General features: G+C 47.9%; 1 pseudogene; it reads right to left on the bottom strand.

Moving 5' to 3' along the window:
• Window positions 1-22068, bottom strand: part of LOC147091081 (beta-1,3-galactosyltransferase 5-like) — a 28421-nt pseudogene extending 6353 nt beyond the window's left edge.
• Between the last annotated feature and the right edge of the window lie 2534 nt (window positions 22069-24602).

Below are 24602 nucleotides of genomic sequence, written 5' to 3'. Positions count from 1 at the left end.
GATTCCCCAGGTCGCTGTGCGCGGGTAGCGAGCAGGTGCCTAGCATACACCTCATTCGTAGGCTGCTGGTAATGCGCCTTTAAGATGTCGCAGGCGGCCAGGTACGTCTCGGCGTCTTGGATGAGGGGGTAAACCCGGTGGCTTACCCAATTCCGCAGAATTCCGAGTCTCATCCTCGCAGCGTCCGTAGCGTCTTTGACGGCTGCGGAATTGTCCAGGAAGAATTCCATACACTCAAACCAGTGTCCGAAGCGTGCTGATGCGTCCGGAGCATGTTGATCCAAATCCAAACGTTCGGGTTTCAGGAGTTGATCCATAGTGTTGAAAAATAAGTTAATAAAATTGATGTGCCTCAATAATTCCGAGACTCGAAGTTAGCAGAACAAAAACAAGGCTTTTATTAACTTAGAACGTAACACGTAAGAGGGAGAGATGTCTTCCTTCTGGAGACTGAGGCCAGACTGAACTAGCTTACAAGCGGGGCCAGGTATGGGCAGAGCCCTACACACAGCACATTCCAGCACATTCCAGTATACAATACAGCACATTCCAGTACACAATACAATGAGGTCTGGGGGAAGGGAAATGACACTGAAACCGATCTCAGTCACAGGCAGTGGTGAATGGAATATTTCATCACACTACACACCTCCTCTGGAACACGCCAGTTAATCCTGGCGGCCTCACAATTGGATTGCTTACTAACAGCTGCAGCTACACCATTAAAAAGGAGTTTTCACCCATGATCACTTGCAGGTGGCAGAACTTTGTTGTCTCAGGTCTGGGGGAGCTTTTAGCAGGCCTACTCATTGTTGTGGAAGTTTGGAGCCTGACACCCATCTCCAGTGTGACCTGCTGGGAAACCCCTCTCCCCACCTTGGCTGAGCGTTTCCTCAACTGAGGCATATACCAGAAGCATGTCGAACATTTATTTCCTTTCCTCCTGGACATCAGATTCGGATGAAGACCAGCCATGGCAGCAGCAGAACCAGGAACAACTGCAGCAGCAACAACAGGAGCGCCAAGCTGCTGCTCACCCACTCGAAGCAGCACAGGCCAGAAGGCGCCAGTGAGTGACCACATTGCTGGCCGGGATGCACTCATGTTGGCCAGATTTGCTTAGCCTGCACAATCAAACACTTTTGCCTCGCATCTTCTTACCAAACCATCGACAATGGACAAGAACCTGCGGATTCCTATTACTCTGACCACCATACTGACAATTGCAAGTCGCCCTAAGCCCTCAATGTGGAAGTCCCATTTGCAAAATGACACAGGCCACAACTTCAACAGTTTGCCATCAAATCTGTTTATGATACCATGACAAGGATGGCTGGTCAAAAAACAATACATCACAACACTCAAGTGGCTACCCTTGTGACTACTTGTGCTTTATCTTCCTCTTATGCGTGCTCCTAGCTAGTGCTTCCCCTGTGGCTTCAGCAGATGTGGTGGCCCCTTGCTCACTATCTTGCTGCTCCTGTCTCGACACCTTTGGCGGGCGTCCTCTCGGGTTGCAAACCTGTCAGGGCTCAGCACCAGTCTGCTGCTCCTGCGGCTGTGCAGGGGCTGAGATGCCCATCTCAGTTGGGTGAGGCCTCTGGTGGGGCTCTGACCGAGCGCTTTGCAGTGGCATGGTCGTGTGACCACTTCGAGAGGAGCCCCCACTTCCTTGTTGTCTGCCACCAACATCCCTCTCATAGGTCAGCCCCTCTTCAGAGCTAGCAAGCGGCTTGACAGCACCTTGCTGCACTGCAGGGGGGCCATGAGGACCCGTTTCTGCACTGGAAATCCTACTCCAGAGAACTTCCATGAAGGTCTGGTTTGTATGCTCAATAGCTGACCATCGCTCCTCATTCTATTCTGAGCAATGACCATGTTTTCAAGACCCTGGTGACTAAGTTCCTCCATGGCCGTAGCCATCCTCTCCTCTACGGTAGCCAGCCTTACCACGGAGGTAGCCATCCTTTCCACGGATGTTGCCATCCTTTCCATGGTGATGCGTTCATGCGCCAATGCCTCCACAAAGGCTCTACTCATGTTCGTGATGGCCTCTTCCATTCGCTCCACACTCAGTGACCCTGGAAACAAAATCTGCCAGAGACTCCTGCACCTGTTCCTGGAGTTCCAGCACTGCTCTCCTTCTGGATAGACACGGAGGCACAGGGTCGACATGCAGCTGAACTGAGCTGGCAGAGCCCTGCACCCTCCAATGAGGACTCTCCACTACTGTTCCTGTCTCCACCATCTGCTGATGCTCACTTGTGAGCTGTGCTACACCAGGTGACAACACTACTCTATCTCGCGAAGGTCCCACCGTTGTGTGAGTGTCTGCGCTGGTGCTGGGTGCGCTGAATTCTGCTGAGGCTGCACCATCAGAGGTTGCAGCTTCCTCTGAGGACTTTGGAGGTTCAGGCTGTTCCTCCTGGACAGTGGGGACGGGGGCTTTCGATGGTCCTGTGGGGGACTAAAGGAAAGTGTTGGAGATGTGAGGTCAAGGTTACATGCACATTGAATAGTGCAGATGATCATAAGTCAATCTGTTCGAGCATCAGAATCATTATCAGTGACTCATGCAATGTCAGTGAGAGAGATGCCAAACTATTCTGTCACCAGCTTGCTGTGATGTGCCCATTTGTCCGTCCCGCACTTGGGAATTGTCCTCGATCCCGCTGATTTCCAGGGCCGCCTCCTCCCAGGCGGTGAGCTGGGCTATTGAGGGTGGCCCTCCTCCTGTCATGGCTCTTTCCCTCTTATTATAAGCTCTCTTTTCCTGCAATGAGGGACACAAGTGGAGTTTGAGTGAGAATGAAGGAGTGAGTGTAGAGAATCCATAGCATAGATGCTTAGAAGGAGACAAAGGGCCCTCCCTGTGTGTTGTAAGTTATTGTAGTTGCATCACAGTGATAGAGAGTGTGAGGGCTGCATGGTCGAATAGTTAAGTGAATGAGACCATAGAGAGGGAATGGATAAGGGTGCAGGGATGTAAGTGTCAAGTGGGATGTGGAGGAAGAGGTTGGCAAAGCAGGGTGCTGGTGAGGAGAGGCGATGGTGGTCAGATTGAGGGTATTGGGAAAGTCATACTCACTTTTCCTGTGCGGAGAAGGTCATGAAACCTCTTCCTGCAATGCAGCCAGGTTCTGCGGCTCATCGAGATGGAGTTGACCTCCTGGGCCACTTGCAGCCACACAGCTTTAGTCTGCTGGGGAGGCTTTTTTCTCCTTGAGGAAGGGAAGAGCACCTCCTTATTGGATCGTGCTCCCTCCACCAGAGCTTGGAGGGAGGGCTCATCGAAGCGTGGAGCACACTTTGGCCTACTGGTGGACATAGTCGATCAATGAAGTGCTTACTACAATGGCCAGAAAGTTTGCAGTCTCCAGGAGAAGCAAGGCTGCTTGCAGGCCTTAAATCCAGCAGCACTAATTGTGGTGTATGTGCCTTTAAGAGCAATTATGGTGTATGTGCCTTTAAGAGCCCCAGGTGTGCGTAATGCCGGTAATTGCCACTTGGGCTATATAAGCCTGTGTATTGTGTATATCCTTTAGAAACCCCCCCCCCCCCCGACTTGCTTAGTAAATACCTATGAACCAACTCCTGTCTTCAGTGTCTTTATCTACACACGGACACTACAGTGGCGACGAAGTGGAAACGGACTTACCTGCAATTCGGCAGCACCTCAAGGACATCGATTCCTCCAGTGTCCAGAAGACTCAAGGAAGTAAGAGAAACTGTGGTTTCACCAGCTGGCCAAGCTGGTGACAGGTACTGCGCTAATCCTTCCTGGGCGTCAGGCTGGAGCTCCAGCGGCGGGCTCTACAGCTGAGACAGGCAGCAAAATCGGAGGCAAGCAATAACGGGCTCGGAGGGTGCACTCGAGAGACGGCCGGCGCGGCAAGCAGGTCAGCGTTTAGACCTCCGTCGGGAACGAGTCTCCAACAGTGAATAAACGGAAACCACAGTAAAACAGCGTTGTTATCGGTAGCAGCGGCGGGAAAGCGCGGGAAGCGCCATATCGTTGCTACAGAGAGAGAAAAAAAAAAAAGCGCGGGAAGCGCCATATCTTTTCTGACCCCCAACCTCTCCTCTTGACCCCGATGATACACGGTAAATGCTTCTCCTCAGGTACTCTTGCCCCCTACCCCCACCCCCGGGCCTTTCAAAATCATAATCATTACACTTCTCACTCTTCAATCAGATTCAAGCACAATTCAACTGCCCCTCTAGCAGGGCCACAGAACAGTGATTAGCCCGTGGATACGGGAGTTTGTTAAAAATTCATTTTTATGGGATGTGGGCGTCGCTTGCAAGGCCAACATTTATTGCCCGTCCCTAGTTGCCCTTGAGAAGGTGGTGGTGAGCCGCCTTCTTGTACCGCTGCAGTCCGTGTGGTGAAGGTGCTCCCACAGTGCTGTTAGGGAGGGAGTTCCAGGATTTTGACCCAGCGACCATGAAGGAATGGCTGATATATTTCCAAGTCAGGATGGTGTGTAACTTGGAGGTGCTGGTGTTCCCATGCACCTGCTGCCCTTGTCTTTCTATGTGGAAGAGGTCGCGGGTTTGGGAGGTGCTGCCGAAGAAGCCTTGGCGAGTTGCTGCAGTGCATCTTGCAAATGGTACACACTGCAGCCACGGTACGCTGGTGGGGGAGGGAGTGAATGTTTAAGGTGGTGGATGGGATGCCAATTAAGCGGGCTGCTTTGTCCTGGATGGTGTCGAGCTTCTTGAGTGTTGTTGGAGATGCACTCATCCAGGCAAGTGGAGAGTATTCCATCACACTCCTGACTTGTGCCTTGTAGATGGTGGAAAGGCTTTGGGGAGTCAGGAGGTGAGACACTCGCCGCAGAATACCCAGCCTCTGACCTGCTCTTGTTGCCACAGTATTTATGTGGCTGGTCCAGTTAAGTTTCTGGTCAATGGTGACACCCAGGTTGTTAATGGTGGGGGATTCGGCGATGGTAATGCCATTGAATGTCAAAGGGCGGTGTTTAGTGTGGTGTATGTGCCTTTTATGGTGTATGTGCCTTTAAGAGCCCCAGGTGTGCGTAATGCCGGTAATTACCACTTGGGCTATATAAGCCTGTGTATTGTGTATATCCTTTAGAAACCTCCCCCCAGACTTGCTTAGTAAATACCTATGAACCAACTCCTGTCTTCAGTGTCTTTATCTACACACGGACACTACAGTGGCGACGAAGTGGAAACGGACTTACCTGCAATTCGGCAGCACCTCAAGGACATCGATTCCTCCAGCGTCCAGAAGACTCAAGGAAGTAAGAGAAACTGTGGTTTCACCAGCTGGCCAAGCTGGTGACAGGTACTGCGCTAATCCTTCCTGGGCGTCAGGCTGGAGTTCCAGCGGCGGGCTCTACAGCTGAGACAGGCAGCGAAATCGGAGGCAAGCAATAACGGACTGGGAGGGTGCACTCGAGAGACGGCCGGCGCGGCAAGCAGGTCAGCGTTTAGACCTCCGTCGGGAACGAGTCTCCAACAGTGAATAAACGGAAACCACAGTAAAACAGCGTTGTTATCGGTAGCAGCGGCAGGAAGGCGCGGGAAGCGCCATATCTTTTCTGAAATGCCTAAATCTGGTAATATTGAGGCTTTTGATGGCGAAATAGAAGATTGGACCACATACGTGGAAAGAGTAGAGGTTTATTGCACTGCAAATGGAATAACAGATGAAAAAAAAGCTTCAGTACTTCTGAACTTAATGGGCGCGAAGACATACGGGCTGTTACAAAATTTAATCACTCCAGCCAAACCAAAGGACAAGACTTTTAAAGAAATTGTTGATACCCTGCAGGAGCATTTAAACCCAACACCGCTGCTGATAGCGGAACGATTCAAGTTCTTCAAGAGAAATCAACACAAGAATGAAAGTAACACTGATTACCTAACCGAATTAAGAAAACTATCAAAGTACTGCCAATTCGGAGCAGGACTATCGGATTATCTTCGAGGCAAATTTGTTTGCGGTCTCTTAAGTGAAGGAACACAAAAAAGACTGCTTTCTGAAAAAGATTTAACATTGGACAAAGCTTTCAGTATGGCTGTATCATACGAAGCAGCAGCAAAAGGAGCTGCAGAGATACAACAAGAGACACAGGACTTTGGCACCCATAAAATGACACAGGAGTTCGGAAGATGTTATCGCTGCGGCAGATCCACCCATAACCAGAGGGACTGCTGGTTCAAGGGCAAAGCATGCAGGCAATGTGGTAAGATTGGACACATTGCACGGGTATGCCAATCTGGACAAAATAAATCCACTGACAGAAAACAAAAAATCAATAAAGAAAAGTACAGGAAGGTACAAATGATGACGGACAATAGCTCCGAAGACCAGAATAGCGATAGCGACTCCGGAAACAAGAGACTAAGCTGTCTCAAATTACATAATGTACTTGCCAAAGAGGATTACCAAACCATTTGGGTTACCCTCACAATAGCAGGGTCCCCAGTTAAAATGGAGCTAGATACAGGATCAGCTCTAACCGTAATAAATCGACGAGATTACGAGAGGCTATTTTCGCATATACCTCTAAAAGACACATCCATTATCTTAAAAACATATACAGGGCAGAAAGTCTACCCCAAAGGAAAAATAAGGGTGCCTGTGGTATACAACGGCAAAGAAATACAAAAGTTGTATTTATACATTCTACAAGATGGTGGTCCACCGTTGTTGGGACATGAATGGATAAGGAAGATACGTTTAGACTGGCACTCCATTCAGGCACTGACGGTGACCAGTAAGGAAAAATACAATGATGACATCATACCTGAACGATTAAAAGACATCTTGGCCAACGCCAAAGAAGTGTTTCAAGAGAAACTAGGAACCTTGAAAGGCATCACCGCCTCAATAAAAGTGGAAGATACAGCAATTCCAAAATTTTTTAAGGCAAGACCGGTGCCATACGCAATACGTCCGGCAGTCGAGGCAGAGCTGAAGAATTTGGAAAAGGCAGGCGTATTATCCAAAATAGATTGGAGCGAATGGGCAACACCCATCGTTCCAGTCATGAAAAAAACATTGAAAAATAACTCTGAGGAATAGAAAAAAATTCGCATCTGTGGGGACTTTAAGGTGACTGTAAACCCGGTCCTTCACACGGTACAGTATCCTCTTCCGAGGATAGAAGATATTTTCGCCTCACTATCCGGAGGGAAACGTTTCACAAAAATTGACTTGGCACAGGCATATCTACAGATGGAGGTTGAGGAGACCTCTAAAAAGTATCTCACAATAAACACACACAAAGGCCTGTACCAGTACAATCGACTGGTTTTTGGAATAGCATCAGCTCCAGCTATCTGGCAAAGAGCTATGGAGCAAGTCCTGCAAGGGATTCCGGGGACTCAATGCTACCTAGACGACATCCTTATAACAGGAGAAAACGACAACGAGCACCTTGCCAATTTGGAGCAGGTGCTCACTAGGCTGAAAGAACGGGGCCTACGAGCAAATCGCCCCAAGTGCGAATTTTTCCAAAATCAGATATCATATTGTGGCCACATAATTAATAAGGAAGGGTTGCATAAGTCACCTGAAAAAATTGAAGCAGTTATAAAAGCCCCAGCACCTGAAAATGTTTCACAATTAAGGTCATTCCTGGGATTAATAAATTACTATCATAAATTTTTACCGAACTTATCAACTATTCTATACCCTCTTAATGATCTTCTACAGACAGGAGTGATTTGGAAATGGAACGAAGACTGTAAACGTGCCTTCCATAAATGTAAAGACTTAATGACATCCGAGAAAATTTTGGCTCATTACAACCCATCACTACCAATCAGACTGGCGTGCGATGCATCCCCTTACGGCATAGGAGCGGTATTGTCCCATAGATTCCCTGATGGCTCGGAACGGCCGATAGCTTTTGCGTCACGCTCATTGAACTCAGCTGAGCGTAACTATGCCCAGATAGACAGGGAAGCACTCAGCCTAGTATGGGGAGTGAAGAAATTCAACCATTACCTACATGGACAAAAATTTACCTTGCTGACTGACCATCAACCCCTCATCTCCATATTCAACCCTAAAAAAAGGTGTCCCCATTATGACGGCACAAAGACTACAGAGGTGGTCCCTTTTTCTAGGGGCACACCAATACAACATTGAATACAAAGGGTCAAAACAGCATGGGAATGCTGACGGTTTATCACGCCTACCGTTGCCAACGATAGAAGAGGCACCTGCAGTAGACCCAGTAGAGATATTCCACTCTACCATAGTGGAATGTCTACCGGTGACAAATTCTGCCATTGAAAGGGAGACAAGAAATGACCCTACTCTCTCACGGGTCTACGATTTAACAGTGAAGGGATGGCCAGCACATGGCGAACCACTGTTGCCAGCATTCTCGCAAAGAAGAGAACAGCTGTCAGTGTGCCGAGGAACCTTGATGTGTGGATCCAGAGTGGTGATTCCACCCAAACTCCAGGATAAAGTGCTAAAGGAGCTTCACGAGGGGCATCTGGGTGGAGTGAAAATGAAGAACCTAGCTAGGGCGTTTGTATGGTGGCCAGGTATCGATGGAGACATCGAAGACATGACCAAGAGCTGCCTAGGATGCCAGAAGGTCCAAAATGTTCCGCCACAGGCCCCTCTACATCCATGGGAGTGGCCCTCATCTCCCTGGCAAAGGGTGCACATCGACTTTGCTGGTCCATTTATGGACTCAATGTTCTTAATCGCAGTTGATGCACACTCCAAGTGGCCGGAGGTAATAAAGATGTCCTCCACCACCACGGAAAAAACCATCACAGTATTAAGGACCATATTTGCCAGGAATGGGCTGCCGGAGCAGATATGTTCTGATAATGGACTGCAATTTGTGTCCGAAGAATTCAGAAAGTTCTTAAAGAACAATGGGGTAAAGCACTACACGTCCGCCCCATACCATCCCGCCACCAATGGATTGGCTGAAAGGTTTGTCCAGACCTTCAAGAAGGCCATCAAGGCCATGGGTAATGAAGACATAAAACTTCAGCACAAGGTGGATAACTTCTTATTTGCATATAGGAATGCAACGCATATGGTTACTAACCAAACTCCCGCCATGATGTTCTACAATAGAAACCTAAGATGCCGGCTGGATGTGGTCAAGCCCAACATCCGAAGGAACGTGGAGAACCGGCAGTTTCAGGGCATGAATGAAAGGCCAACTAGGGCCTTCCAGATAGGCCAACCGGTTTTGGCCCGGGACTACCGTACCGAGAAATGGCAGCCTGGAACTATCTGCACACGATTAGGACCACTGATGTATACCGTGGACATCGGAGACAGCATAATAAGGCGCCATGCTGACCAAATCATCAAGTCATCCGAAAAGGGACAACCTACACCACCACTCTATACATCTAACGATGGAGTAGAGATACCCATATCTACCTCCGATCCGGTGATACTGGAGCCCGATGAACCCGACACTGGCCTTCAAGCCGAATCAGCCTTGCCAGAAGAACCTACTACACCACCAGAAACTACTACACCCCCGAGGCGTTATCCGGACCGAGTCAGGAAGCCTCCTGAGACTAACTTATAATTAATTAATACAGCAATGTATATTATTTTGCATATAACATGTAATTAATAATTACTTAAAATATGATGTACTAGTTAGCTAGAAGGGGAGGAATTGTGGTGTATGTGCCGTTAAGAGCCCCAGGTGTGCGTAATGCCGGTAATTGCCACTTGGGCTATATAAGCCTGTGTATTGTGTATATCCTTTAGAAACCCCCCCCCCCCAGACTTGCTTAGTAAATACCTATGAACCAACTCCTGTCTTCAGTGTCTTTATCTACACACGGACACTACACTGATGACGTCATGGGAGGCGACTTTCTGGATGAAAAGACTCATTGGGCTAAGGGTTCCCACACGCTGGAAATCAATTGCCCAATTAGGGGAAAATCCCACTTTTTCCCCACTTCACTTCGGAGGCGGGGTCCTGACACGAATGCCACCTGACACGCCCCAGCCCGCCCACAATGGCAAAATCGAGCCCATGGACTCAAGACAGTCGGACAGACACAGTGACAGACAGACAGACACAGAGACAGACAGACAGACACCGAGATAGAAGGACACAGTCAAAGTAGCCTCAGCTTGAAGCTGCGTTCACTCAGGGAACGATAACTCCATCAACTGCAGCAAGGAAGGGGAAGGCTGCCAAGACAGAGTGGAGGGGGCCTCGGGGTTTGGGATCGAAGACTGTATCAATCCATTCACCAATAAACAAATCGCCCATTGAGCCACTTACCATCACCCCAGCAATCCGTTCACCAAGACTCGCCACCGACAACTCGCCACAATTCAATCAGCCACCAACCAATCGGCTCACCCACCCAACAAACCCACCAACCCAGCAGCCAAACGAGCAGTGCACTCACCTTTAAGAACAAAGTCTGCTGCAGTGCAATCATCGTTCAGCCACTGCAGGAGGCAGCTGGTCTTCAGGGTTAAATTGGCGCGATGTTCTTCAAAATCCCAAAGAATAATGTCTCTGTAACAATGTGACTCGTGAGCAACCAGCGCCATCAACTTCTCATCGCCATCATAAAAACCGTGGTGACCAGGTAGTCCTTTATTTGTTGGCGTTTGGCCCAGCTCCTTCGGAGGGCTAACCTCCTGTGAAACCCAGTCGGATGGGAGTTTGCAGCGATCAGGAGCAGCGAGCTGGACTTTGATGGGCAGATTTCAGGATCACTGAAGCTGATTTTGCAGTTGTAATCCTGCATGTAGGGGTACTCCTCTCGAAAGCGGGTCAAGCTCAGTGGGAACGTGTTCTTGCCGTCAGTCAGATTGATCGATTGTCTGCGATAGGTTTCTTTGGGCTCATTGACTTTGTTTGGATAATGAGGAACATTCGTGAAAGATATCTTTGGAAAAATGTAGTTGAACCAGCTGTTCTCCATGACAAAAAATCCAACACCAACCACTATCATCAGACAAATTACACACTTCACGATCTCCCTAAATGTGCAAGAACGTAAAGCAAACAGACAATCAGGAGTGTGACTCAAAAAGGAGATATAATATTCTAGGGATGTGACAGGAGTGCAGTTTAATACTTTATAGCGTACATACTAGAAGGTTAACTTTGAAAATACTGTGATGCAAGTAAACTGGGATAATGAGGGGAAATTTGACCAGGGTTCCTGTTCTTGATCATTGTCTCGTGAACAACCAACCCCCCCAACAAACTAATTCATCGAACCAACCAAACCCTCCACCCAACCAACCCACCCATCGATCTAACCAACCCTTCATCCCAACTAACCAAACCATTGATCTAACCAACAATTCCACCCAACAAACCCACCCATCGATCTAACCAACCCTTCATCCCAACTAACCAACACATCGATCTAACCAACCCTTCATCCCAACTAACCAACTCTTCCACCCAACTAACCAACCCATCGATCTAACCAACTCATCCACCCAACTAACCAACATATCGATCTAACCAATCCTTTCACCCAACTAACCAACCCATCGATCTAACCAACCCTTCCGCCCAACTAACCAAGCCATTTATCTAACCAACCCTTCCACCTAACTAACAAACCCATCGATCTAACCAATCCATCCACCCAACTAACCAACCTATCGATCTAACCAACCCATCCACCCAACTAACCAACCCATCGATCTAACCAACCCTTCCGCCCAACTAACCAAGCCATTTATCTAACCAACCCTTCCACCCAACTAAGCAACCCATCGATCTAAGCAATCCTTCCACCCAACAAACCAACCCATCAATCTAACCAATCCTTCCACCCAACTAACCAACCCATCGATCTAACCAACCCTTCCACCCAACTAACCAATCCATCAATCTAACCAACCCTTCCACCCAACTAATCAACCCATCGATCGAACCAATTCTTACACCCAACAAACAAACCCATCGATCTAACCAACCATTCCACACAAATAACCAAACCATCGATCTAACCAACCCTTCCACCCAACTAACCCACCCTTCGATCTAACAAACCCTTCATCCCAACTAACCAAACCATTGATCTAACCAACCCTTCCACCCAACAAACCCACCCATCGATCTAACCAACCCTTCATCCCAACTAACCAACCCATCGATCTAACCAACCCATCCACCCAACTAACCAACGCATCGATCTAACCAATCCTTTCACCCAACTAACCAACCAATCAGCAAAGCCCACTGACCCACCAATCAGCAAATCCCACTGACCCACCAATCAGCAAATCCCACTCACCCACCAATCAGCAAAGCCCACTGACCCACCAATCAGCAAAGCCCACTGACCCACCAATCAGCAAAGCCCACTGACCCACCAATCAGCAAAGCCCACTGACCCACCGATCAGCAAAGCCCACTGACCCACCAATCAGCAAATCCCACTGACCCACCAATCAGCAAATCCCGCTGACCCACCAATCACTGCAGCCCACTGACCCGCCAATCAGCAAAGCCCGCTGACCTACCAATCACTGCAGCCCACTGACCCACCAATCAGCAAAGCCCACTGACCCACCAATCACTGCAGCCCACTGACCCACCAATCACTGCAGCCCACTGACCCGCCAATCAGCAAAGCCCACTGACCCACCAATCACTGCAGCCCACTGACCCACCAATCACTGCAGCCCACTGACCCACCAATCAGCAAATCCCACTCACCCACCATCACTGCAGCCCACTGACCCACCAATCACTGCAGTCCACTGACCCACCAATCAGCAAAGCCCACTGACCCACCAATCAGCAAAGCCCACTGACCCACCAATCAGCAAATCCCACTGACCTACCAATCAGCAAATCCCACTGACCCCCAATCAGCAAAGCCCACTAACTCACCAATCACTGCAACCCACTGACCCACCAATGAGCAAATCCCACTGACCCACCAATCTCTGCAGCCCACTGACCCACCAATCAATTCAATTCAATTCAATTCAAATCGCTTTATTGGCATGATGACAAGGTACATCTTATGTTGCCAAAGCATCGAAAAACATTCATGGTTGTCCACAAAAATACAGATCTATCCATACAGTGTATAAACAGATATATCCCTGAGTGTATAAATATACATTCATATAATTTGTATATACTCTTATATTTAGTGGTTGTCCCTCTGTTTATGGCAAGCTGTAACATAGTGTGCCGCTAAGGTTACACAATTTCTCTCTTCCCCTAGTAGGTATGGGAGTTTTTGGTCGTCATTCAAATTTCTGAATTCCGGGCATATTTTTGTGAATTTTGGGTAGAAATTCTCCCTTATGCCCTGATATTTTCTACAAGCTGTGAGGAAGTGCACCTCTGTCTCCACCACTCCCTGACTGCAGTGAGAGCATATCCTGTCCTCTCTTGGTAACCGGGTCTGCCTGTGTCTACCTTTTCGACCGCCAGGCTATGTTCACTAAGTCTGTACATTGTCAAGGTTTTTCTCAGTTTGCTATCCTTTACCCTGGTCAGGTAATCAGCCATGTTGTATTGTCTGTTTAGGGCCAAGTAGCAATTGAGTTTGCTTTGGGTTTTTGTTGTTTCTGCCCAATATGACAGATATTTTTCCTTTTGCTTAGCGACGATTGTGTTGGGTCGAATTCTTTGTGTTACGCTGTCACTGTCCTGGGGCTGGTTATTGTTAGTAGTGTTAGTAGTTACTTCACTGAGTCCCAGGACTAGTTGACTGAGGGTATTCTTCTTTATGGTCCTCTCTTGGCATTTCAGGGCTTCGTATTGATAGCATTGGGGGTTGCTCATTTCTAGGTGTTTCCAAAATTTGGTTGCTCTTTTTTGGATAGTGATTATTAATGGATATTGGCCTAGTTCTGCCCTGCATGCATTGTTTACGGTTTTCCTTTGAGTCCGGAGGATACTTTTACAGAATTCTGCATGTAGGATCTCAATTGGGTGTTTGTCCCATTTTGCAAATTCTTGTTGTGTTAGCGGTCCCCACACCTCACTGCCATAGAGTGCAATTGGTTCAATTACTGATTTGAAAATTTTGAGCCAAATGCTAATTGGGATTTCTATTTGGATTGATTTTTTAATGGCATAGAAAGCCCTTCTTGCTTTCTCTTTCAGTTCATTCACAGCCAGATGAAAATTTCCCATAGAACTGATTTTTAAGCCCAAGTATGTGTACTTAGTGGTTTGTTCAATTTTGGTTGTTCCTAGTGTGAAATTTATTTTGGGTCCCTGATGTCTGGATCTTTGCTGGAACACAAGGACTTTGGTTTTTTGGGGATTTTCTCCCACAGTCCAAAGATGTGCGGGTTAGGTTGATTGGCTATGATAAATTGACCCTTAGTGTTAGGGGGATTAAATACATTGGGTTACGGGGATAGGGTGGGATATGTGTCGGTGCAGGCTCAATGGGCCGAAATGGCCTCTATCTGCACTGTGGGGTTTCTGTGATTCTGTGAACGACTCCAGCAGATCCAGGTTCTGCTGTAGACCCTCCTTAGTTGGTGACAGCAGAACCAGGTCATCTGCATAGAGGAGGAATTTAACCTTGGATTCATATAGGGTGAGCCCGGATGCTGTAGATTGTTCAAGTAGTTTTGCCAATTCATTTATGTAAATATTAAAGAGTGTCGGTGAGATGGGCGAGCCCTGCGTCACCCCCCCGCCCCTGTGGGAAGTATTTTGTTTGTTTGTCTCGAATTTTAACTGCACATTTGTTGTTTGTATACATTGATTTAATTACATCATATGTTTTTCCCCCTACCCGACTTTCGATAAGTTTCAGGAATAAACCGTCGTGCCAGATGGAATCAAAAGCCTTCTGGAAATCTATAAAGCATGCGTAGATTTTGCTTTTGTTTTGATGAACGTGTTTGTCAATTAGGGTCTGTAGGGTGAAGATATGATCTGATGTTCTATAGTTTGGCAGGAATCCAATTTGGCTTTTACTCAAGACATTGTGCTCCTCAAGGAAGTTTATAAGTCTTTTGTTTATGATACTACAGAATACCTTCCCCAGGTTACTGTTTACACAGATGCCTCGATAGTTATTTGGGTCGACTTTGTCTCCACTTTTGTATATGGGCGTTATGAGTCCTTTGTTCCAGATATCAGGGAAGTAACCGACACTCAGAACCAAGTTGAAGAGTTTTAGGATAGCCAGTTTCATTTTATCGTCTGTGTGTTTAATCATCTCGCTTAGTATGCCGTCTGCACCGCAAGCTTTTCCTGGTCGCAGGTCCTTGAGTTTTTCAACTAGTTCTTTTTCTGTTATTATGGAGCCTAGCGGGTTTTGGTTATCTTTTATGGCCATTTTGAGCTTTTCCAGTTTTTTGCATATTTGGTGTTGCTCTGGTCTTAGTGTGTTTTTCTGGTATAATTTTTCAAAGTTGTTTTCCCATGTGTCTCCATTTTGAATGGCCAATTCGTCGTGTTGTTTTTTGTGTAATGTATTCCAGTTGTCCCAGAAACAATTGGAATCAATTGTTTCTGGCCCACCAATCACTGCAGCCCAGTGACCCACCAATCAGCAAATCCCACTGACCCACCAATCAACAAAGCCCACTGACCCACCAATCAACAAAGCCCACTGACCCACCAATCAGCAAATCCCACTGACCCACCAATCACTGCAGCCCACTGACTCAGCAATCAGCAAAGCCCACTGACCCACCAATCAACAAAGCCCACTGACCCACCAATCACTGCAACCCACTGATCCACCAATCACTGCAGCCCACTGACTCAGCAATCAGCAAAGCCCACTGACCCACCAATCACTGCAGCCCACTGACCCACCAATCACTGCAGCCCACTGACCCGCCAATCACTGCAGCCCACTGACCCACCAATCAGCAAACCCCACTGACCTGCCAATCAGCAAAGCCCACCGATCCACCAATCAGCAAAGCCCACTGACCTGCCAATCAGCAAATCCCTTTGACCCGCCAATCAGTGTAGCCCGCCAATCAGTGTCACCCACCAATCATTGGCGCCCACTGACCCGCCAATCAGTGCCGCCCATAAATCAGTGGCATCCATTGACCCACCAAACAGACAGTGTCTGGGCACTTTGGCCGAGTTTTTTAAAATTCGTTTACAGGATGTGGGCATCGTTGGTAAGGCCGGCATTTATTGCCCATCCCTAATTGCCCTCGAGAAGGTGGTGGGGAGCCGCCTTCTTGAACCGCTGCAGTCCGTGTGGTGAAGGTGCTCCCACAGCGCTGTTAGGGAGGGAGTTCCAGGATTTTGACCCAGCCACAATGAAGGAATGGCCGATATACTTCTAAGTCAGGATGGTGTGTGACTTGGAGGGGAACTTGGAGGTGGTGGTGTTCCCATGCGCCTGTTGCCCCTGTCCTTCCAGGTGGAAAAGGTTGCGGGTTTGTGAGGTGCTGCCAATGGAGCCTTGGCAAGTTGCTGCAGATCATCTTGTAGATGGTACACACTGCAGCCACGGTATGTGGAGGGAGTGAATGTTTAAGGTGGTAGATGGGGTGCCAATGAAGTGGGCTGCTTTGTCCTGGATGCTGTCGAGCTTTTTGAGTGTTGTTGGAGCTGCACTCATCCAGGCAAGTGGAGAGTATTCCATCACACTCCTTACTTGTGCCTTGTAGATGGTAGAAAGGCTTTGGGGAGAAATTCGCCATAGAATATCTAGCCTCTGAACTGTTCTTGTTGCCACAGTATTTATGTGGCTGGTCCAGTTAGGCTTCTGGTCAATGGTGACCCCCAGGATGGTGATGGTGGGGGATTCGGCGATGGTGATGCCGTTGAATGTTAAAGGGCGGTGGTTAGACTCTCGCTTATTGGAGATAGTCATTGCCTAGCACTTCTGCGGTGAAAATGTCACCTGCCACTTATCAGCCCAAGCCTGAACGTTATCCAGGTCTTGTTGCATGCGGGCATGGACTGCTTCATTATCTGAGGAGTTGTGAATGGCACTAAACACTGTGCAGTCATCAGCGAACATCCCCATTTCTGGCATTATGTTGGATGGAAGGTCATTGATGAAGCAGCTGAAGATGGTTGGGCTTAGGACACTGCCCTGAGGAACTCCTGCAGTGATGTCCTGGGGCTGTGATGATTGACCTTTGCTGATTCTTGATATCATGTGGAGTGAATCAAATTGGCTGAAGACTGGCTTCTGTGATGGTGGGGACCTCAGGAGTAGGCCGATATGGATCATCCACTTGGTACTTCTGGCTGAAGATGGTTGCAAATGCTTCAGCCTTGTCTTTTGCACTCACGTGCTGGGCTCCACCATCATTGAGGATGGGGATATTCATGGAGCCTCCTCCCCCCGTTAGTTGTTTAATGGTCCACCACCATTCACGACTCGATGTGGCATGACTGCAGAGCTTTGATAGAAACATAGAAGATAGGAGCAGGAGTAGGCCATTCGGCCCCTCAAGCCTGCTCTGCCATTCAATGCGATCATGGCTGATCATCCAAGTTCAGTACCCGGTCCCTGCTTTCCCCCCATACCTCTTGATCCCTTTAGCCTTAAGAAATATATCCAACTCCTTCTTGAATATATTTAATGAATGAATTGGCCTCTACTGCCTTCTCTGGTAGAGAATTCCATAGGTTCACCACTCTCTGGGTGAAGAAATTCCTCCTCATTTCTGTCCTAAAAGGCCTACCCCTTATCCTTAGACTGTGACCCCTGGTTCTGGATTCCTCGACCATCGGGAACATCCTCCCTGCATCTAGTCTGTCCAGTCCTGCCAGAATTTTATAAGTTTCAATGAGATCCCCTCTCATTCTTCTAAACTCCAGCGAGTACAAGCCCAATCGACCCAATCTCTCCTCATACATCATTCCTGCCAACCCAGGTATCAGCCTGGTGAATCTTCGCTGAACTCCTTCCATGGCAAGAATATCCTTCCTCAGATAAGGCGACCAAAACTGCACATAATACTCAAGATGTGGTCTCACCAAGGCCCTGTACAACTACAGCAAGACATCCTTGTTCCTGTACTCAAACCCTCTCGCTATGAAGGCCAACATACCATTTGCCTTCTTAACCGCATGCTTACCTTCAGCGACTGGTGCACAAGGACACCCAGGTCTCGTTGCACTTCCCCTTCTCCCAATCTATTGCCATTCAGATAATAATCTGCCTTCCTGTTTTTGACACCAAAGTGGATAACCTCACATTTATCCATGTTATATTGCAGCTGCCATGCTTCTGCCCAATCACCCAACCTGTCCAAATCATCCTGTAGTTTCTCGGCATCCTCCTCACAGCACACACGCCCACCCAGCTTTGTGTCATCTGCAAATTTGGAGATATTACTTCTAGTTCCATTGTCTAGATCATTAATATATATTGTGAATAGCTGGGGTCCAAGGACCGATCCTTGCGGTACCCCACTAGTCACTGCCTGCCACTCGGAAAAAGACCCGTTTATTCCAACTCTCTGCTTTCTATCTGCCAACCAGTTTTCTATCCAAGTCAATACCTTGCCCCCAATCCCATGTGCCTTAACTTTACACGCTAATCTCTTATGTGGGACCTTATCGAAAGCTTTCTGAAAGTCCAAATACACCACATCCACTGGTTCTCCCTTATCTATTTTACTAGTTACATCCTCAAAAAATTCCAGTAGATTAGTCAAGCATGATTTACCTTTTGTAAATCCATGTTGACTTTGTCCGATCCTGTCACTGTTTTCCAAGTGCTCTGCTATTCCATCTTTTATAATGGACTCTAGCATTTTCCCCACTACCGATGTCAGGCTGTAATTCCCCGTTTTCTCTCTACCACCTTTTTTGAATAGTGGGGTAACATTAGCTACCCTCCAATCCATGGGTACTGTTCCAGATTCCATCGAATGTTGGAAGATGATCAGCAATGCATTTACTATTTCTAGGGCCACTTCCTTAAGTACCCTAGGATGTAGATTATCAGGCCCTGGGGATTTATCGGCCTTCAATCCTGTCAACTTCCCTAACACCATTTCCCTACAAATACTGATTTATTTCAGCTCCTCCCTTTCATCAGACCCTATGTTCCCCGACATTTCTGGGAGGTTATTTGTGTCCTCCTTTGTGAAGACAGACCCAAAATATGTATTTAAATGGTCTGCCATTTCTTTGTTCCCCATTATAAATTCCCCTGATTCTGACTGCAAGGGACCTACGTTTGACTTCACCAATCTTTTTCTCTTCACATATCTATAAAAGCTTTTGCAGTCAGATTTTGATCTGATCTTTGATGATTGTGGGATCACTTAGCCCTGTCTATAGCATGCTGCTTCTGCTTTTTAGCATGCATGTAGTCCTGTGTTGCAGCTTCCCCAGGTTGGCACCTCATTTTTAGGTACACCTGGTGCTGCTCCTGGCATGCTCTTCTACACCCCTTATTGAACCAGGGTTGGTCCCCTGGCTTGGTGGTAATGGTAAAGTGAGGGATGTGCTGGGCCATGAGGTTACAGATTGTGATGGAATACAATTCTGCTGCTGCTGATGGCCCACAGCGCCTCATGGATGCCCAGTTTTGAGCTGCTAGATCTGTTCTGAATCTAGCACGGTGGTAGTGCCACACAGCACGATGGAGGGTGTTCTCAGTGTGAAGTCGGGACTTCTTCGTCTCCACAATGACTGTGTGGTGGTCACTGCTACCAATACTGTCATGGACAGATGCATCTGCGACAGGTAGATTGGTGAGGACGAGGTCAAGTCGTTTTTTTCCCTTGTGTTGGTTCTCACCACCTCTCGCAGGCCCAGACTGGCAGCTATGTCCTTCAGGACTCGGCCAGCTTGGTCAGTAGTGGTGCTACCTAGCTGCTGTTGGTGATGGACATTGAAGTCCCCCAGCCAGAGTACATTCTGTGCCCTTGCTACTCTCAGTGCTTCTTCCAAGTGGTGTTCAACATGGCGGCGTACTGATTCATCAGCTGAGGGAGGGCGGTAGGTGGTAATCAGCAGGAGGTTTCCTTGCCCATGCTTGACCTGAAGCCATGAGACTTCATGGGGTCTGGAGCCAATGTTGAGGACTCCCAGGGCCTCTCCTTCCCGACTGTATACCACAGTGCCGGTGGGACAGGACACACCCTGGGATGGTGATGAAAGAGTTTGGGACATTGGTTGAAAGGTATGATTCTGTGAGTATGACTAAGTCAGGCTGTTGCTTGACTAGTCTGTGGGACAGCTCTCCCAATATTGGCACAAGTCCCCAGGTGTTGGTGAGGAGGGCTTTGCAGGGTTGACTGGGCTGGGTGTGCCGCTGCCGTGTCTGTAGCCGGTGCCGAGGTCGATGCCGGGTGGTCCGTCCGGTTTCATTATTATTATTTTGTTTCATAGCGGTTAGTTACAACTGAGTGGCTCGCTGGGCCATTTCAGAGAGCAGTTAAGAGTCTGGAGTCACATATAGGTCAGCAAATTTCCTTCCCAAAAAGGACATTAGTGAACCAGATGGGTTCTTACGACAATCCGATAGTGTCATAGTTTCCATTACTGATACTAGCTTTTTAATTCCAGATTTAATTAATTAACTGAATTGAAATTTCCCAGCTGCCGTGGTGGGATTTGAACTCACGTCTCTGGATCATTAGTCCAGGCCTCTTGAGGGTCGGTAGATGGTGTCTGTGCACGTTTGGCCGAGGGAGGGTCGGCAGACGGTGTCTGGACACCTTTGGCCGAGGGAGGGTCGGCAGACGGTGTCTGGACACCTTTGGCCGAGGGAGGGTCGGCAGACGGTGTCTGGACACCTTTGGTTCACTAAGTAGCTGAGTGTCTACTGTACCAGTTGGTATAATTGGTGCTTCTAACAAACTGAATGACTTATTAAAATCTTTCAAAATATTTGTCAAAGTAAAGTTTTGGATAAATCTGATAATCCATCAAGTCCCAAACAGCGATGGCAACTGGAATTACAGAGCATCCACCACCACAGGTAGAATCTGAGCAAAACAACAATAAATGATTCTGAATTGAGTGAGATTTACAGACCCCCCTCTGTGTGTGATTGAAGCGAATGAGATCTGGAGTCCCCACTGGACGAAATCTGAATAAAAGCAGAACATGCTGGAAACGCTCAGCAGGCCAGGCAGCATCTGTGAGCAGAGGGAGGTTAGGGGTTGGCCTTCCAGGGCGCTGACCTTTCATCAGGTCCAGTGTCACTGACCTGAAATGCTAACTCTACCTTCATCTCTCATTTCCATCGCTCCACCATCGGTGGCCGTGTCTTCAGCCGCCTGGGCCCTAAACTCTGGAATTCCCTCCCTAAACCTCTGCGCCTCTCTCTCCTCCTTTAAGTCACTCCTTAAAACCGACCTCTTTGACCAAGTTTTTGGTCACCTGTCCAAATATCTCCTGATGTGACTCAGTGTCAAACTTTGTCTGATAACGCTCCTGTGAACAGCCTTGGGATGTTTTAGTACATTCAAGGCGCTGTATAAATACAAATTGTTGTTGTGCAACTTTATTTTACATTAAATTGACTGCAGCAGGTTGTTTTAAATCACAGGAAGCGCCACACCCATTGAGTGCAAAACAGAGAATAAATAGTCAAGAGTAAACGGCGTTTGGGGAATTGCAGAGTTACCGGACTATGATGTCGGTGAGATTGGAGACCTAAATTGATGTTTTCCTTTTCGATTTGAACGCTGTCTGTGCCTGCCATAAATTGGCTCCACCCCCTCTTTGCACAGTCAGGGTTAGAGAGAGGTTAAACTCTTTACTTCCACAGGCAGCGTCCATTAAATGGTTCCCAGTATCAGATTACCCCCATTTGTATATTCATGAGGCAACAACATTTTTGCTGTGTTGCGCTACTGAAATAAAGATTATTTACAATGGGAAGAGTCGGGTCTTAAGTTGAGTGGGTTTTTCCCAAATGTACCCACTCCAGGGTGCAAGGAGGAGATGGGAGAATTGACAAATGCATGCTGTGGAGGTTACCCCATTCAAGGGCTCTCCAGAAGAGCAACCGTGGATTTTTTATTCTTTATTACCTTTGTTCGCGCCACATTACAGTCAGTCTGACTCGCAGTGTCTCCAAGTGTGGCACCCAACGGTCAGTCAAAGTTGTTTCAATCTCCGAATGCCTTGATTCAGAGCAGGACCACCCTGCTTGCCTATCCTAGAGCCTCTTCACTGCCAGCTTCGTCACACGGTCCGTGATATTCCGTCCCTCGATCGCCTCCAAACAGGAAACATTCTCCACTCACCGGGATTGGCGCAACTCCAACAACACAAGGAGCCTCCTTATCACTGTTAGAATCGCCAGTGAATGAGTCAAAGCCAGTCCCAACCTGACAACTGCAAAAGAACATGTTAAACAAGTCTGAGGTGCAATATGAGAGGGATTATCTGTTGATTAATTGATTTAGAAGTATAATTGAAGCTGGGCCTGAACCAGAAATGTCTCCTTCTATACCAGCCTGAAGCATTGCATCAATTGGGAGTGACTCAACAATACTACAGAAACAATACAGAAGGTTGGACGGTTCAGTCCATTTCTAATGAAAGAAACTCAAATAGTTGTTGTGATCTGGAACGCGCTGCCTGAAAGGGCGGTGGAAGCAGATTCAATGGTAACTTTCAAAAGGGAATTGGATAAATAGTTAAAAAGGAAAAATTTGCAGGGCTATGAACTGAATTCGAATTTTCAAACTGCCATGGTGGGATTGGTCTGTTTGTGTTTGTGTGTGAGAGTGAGTGTGTGAGAGTGAGAGTGAGAGAGATAGTGAGTGTGTGAGAGTGAGTGTGTGAGAGTGAGAGTGAGAGAGATAGTGAGTGTGTGAGAGTGAGAGTGAGCGAGAGAGTGAGTGTGTGAGAGTGAGTGTGTGTGTGTGTGTGAGAGAATGTGTGTGTGTGTGAGAGAGTGTGTGTGAGAGAGTGTGTGTGAGTGTGTGTGAGAGTGAGAGAGATAGTGAGTGTGTGAGAGTGAGAGAGAGAGAGTGAGTGTGTGAGAGTGAGTGTGTGTGAGTGAGTGTGTGGGAGAGTGTGGTTCAGAGCGAGTGTGTGTCAGAGCGAGTGTGTCAGAGCGAGTGTGTGTGAGAGTGTGAATGTGTGTGCGAGAGAGTGTGTGTGTGTTTGTGTGAGAGAGTGATAGATTGAGAGTGAGAGAGTGTGTGTGAGAGTGAGTGTGAGTGAGTGTGTGAGAGTGTGTGAGAGAGCGAGTGTGAGAGTGTGTGTGAGTTTGTGAGGGAGTGTGTGTGAGGGCGACTGTGTGAGTGAGTGTGTGGGAGAGTGTGTGTGAGAGCGAGTGTGTGTGTGAGTGTGTGGGAGAGTGTGAATGTGTGTGCGAGAGAGTGTGTGTGTGTTTGTGTGAGAGAGTGTGTGAGTATCTGTGTGTGTGAGAGTGTGTGTGTGGTGTGAGAGTGTGTGTGTGTGAGAGTGAGTGTGTGAGAGTGAGAGAGTGTGCGTCTGAGAGTGAAAGTGAGAGTGTGTGAGAGTGAGTGTGAGAGTGAGTGTGTGTGTGAGAGAGTGTGTGAGAGTGAGTGTGTGAGAGTGTGTGTTTGTGAGAGTGAGTGAGAGTGAGTGTGTGTGTGAGAGTGAGTGTGAGTGTGTGTGTGTGTCAGTTTGTGTGAAATTGTGAGTGTGTGTGCGCGAAAGTATGTGTTTGTGTGAGAGTGAGTGTGTGTATCTGCGTGAGTGTGTGTGTGTGAGAGAGTGTGTGCATGAGTGAGTGTGTGTGTGATTCTGTGTGAGTGTGTGTGTGTGTGTGTGTGTGTGAGAGAGAGAGTGTGTGTGTGAGAGCGAGTGTGTGAGACTGAGAATATGTGTGAGAGTGAGTGCGTGAGTGTGAGTGAGTGTGTGTGTGTAAGTGTGTGTGTGTGTGTGAGAATGAGTGAGTTTGTGTGTGTGTGAGTGTGTGTGTGTGAGAATGAGTGAGTGTGTGTGCGTGAGAGTGTGTGTGCGTGAGTGTGTGTGTGAGAATGAGTGAGTGTGTGTGTGAGTGTGTTGTGTGTGCGTGCGAGAGAGAGAGAGTGAGTGCATGTGAGTGAGTCAGTGCGGGTGAGTGAGCGAGTGTGTGTGTGTATGTGTTTCTTTGTGTGAGTGTGTATGTGTGAGAGTGTTTTTTTTTACTCGTTTACAGGATGTGGGCGTTGCTGGCATGGCCAGCATTTATTGTCCATCCCTAATCGCCCTCGAGAAGGTGGTGGGGAGCCGCCTTCTTGAACCGCTGCAGTCCGTGTGGTGAAGGTACTCCCACAGCGCTGTTAGGGAGGGAGTTCCAGGATTTTGACCCAGTGACGATGAAGGAACGGCCGATATATTTCCAAGTCAGGATGGTGTGTGACTTGGAGGGGAACTTGGAGGTGGTGGTGTTCCCATGCACCTGCTGCCCTTGTCCTTCTAGGTGGAAGAGGGCGCGGGTTTGGGAGGTGCTGCCGAAGAAGCCTTGGCGAGTTGCTGCAGTGCATCTTGTAGATGGTGCACACTGCAGCCACGGTGCGCCGGTGGTGAATAAATCTGATAATCCATCAAGTCCCAAACAGTGATGGCAACTGGAATTACAGAGCATCCACCACCACAGGTAGAATCTGAGCAAAACAACAATAAATGATTCTGAATTGAGTGAGATTTACAGACCCCCCTCTGTGTGTGATTGAAGTGAGTGAGAGCTGGAGACCCCACTGGACGAAATCTGAATAAAAGCAGAAA

The sequence above is a fragment of the Somniosus microcephalus genome, unplaced genomic scaffold, assembly GCF_052327205.1.
Source record: "Somniosus microcephalus isolate GS21.2 unplaced genomic scaffold, FLI_Smic_1.0 unresolved_chr4, whole genome shotgun sequence".
NCBI classification, from domain to species: Eukaryota; Metazoa; Chordata; class Chondrichthyes; order Squaliformes; family Somniosidae; genus Somniosus; species Somniosus microcephalus.
The sequence above is the reverse complement of the archived record's forward strand: the minus strand, read 5'-3'. Positions and strand labels throughout refer to the sequence as shown.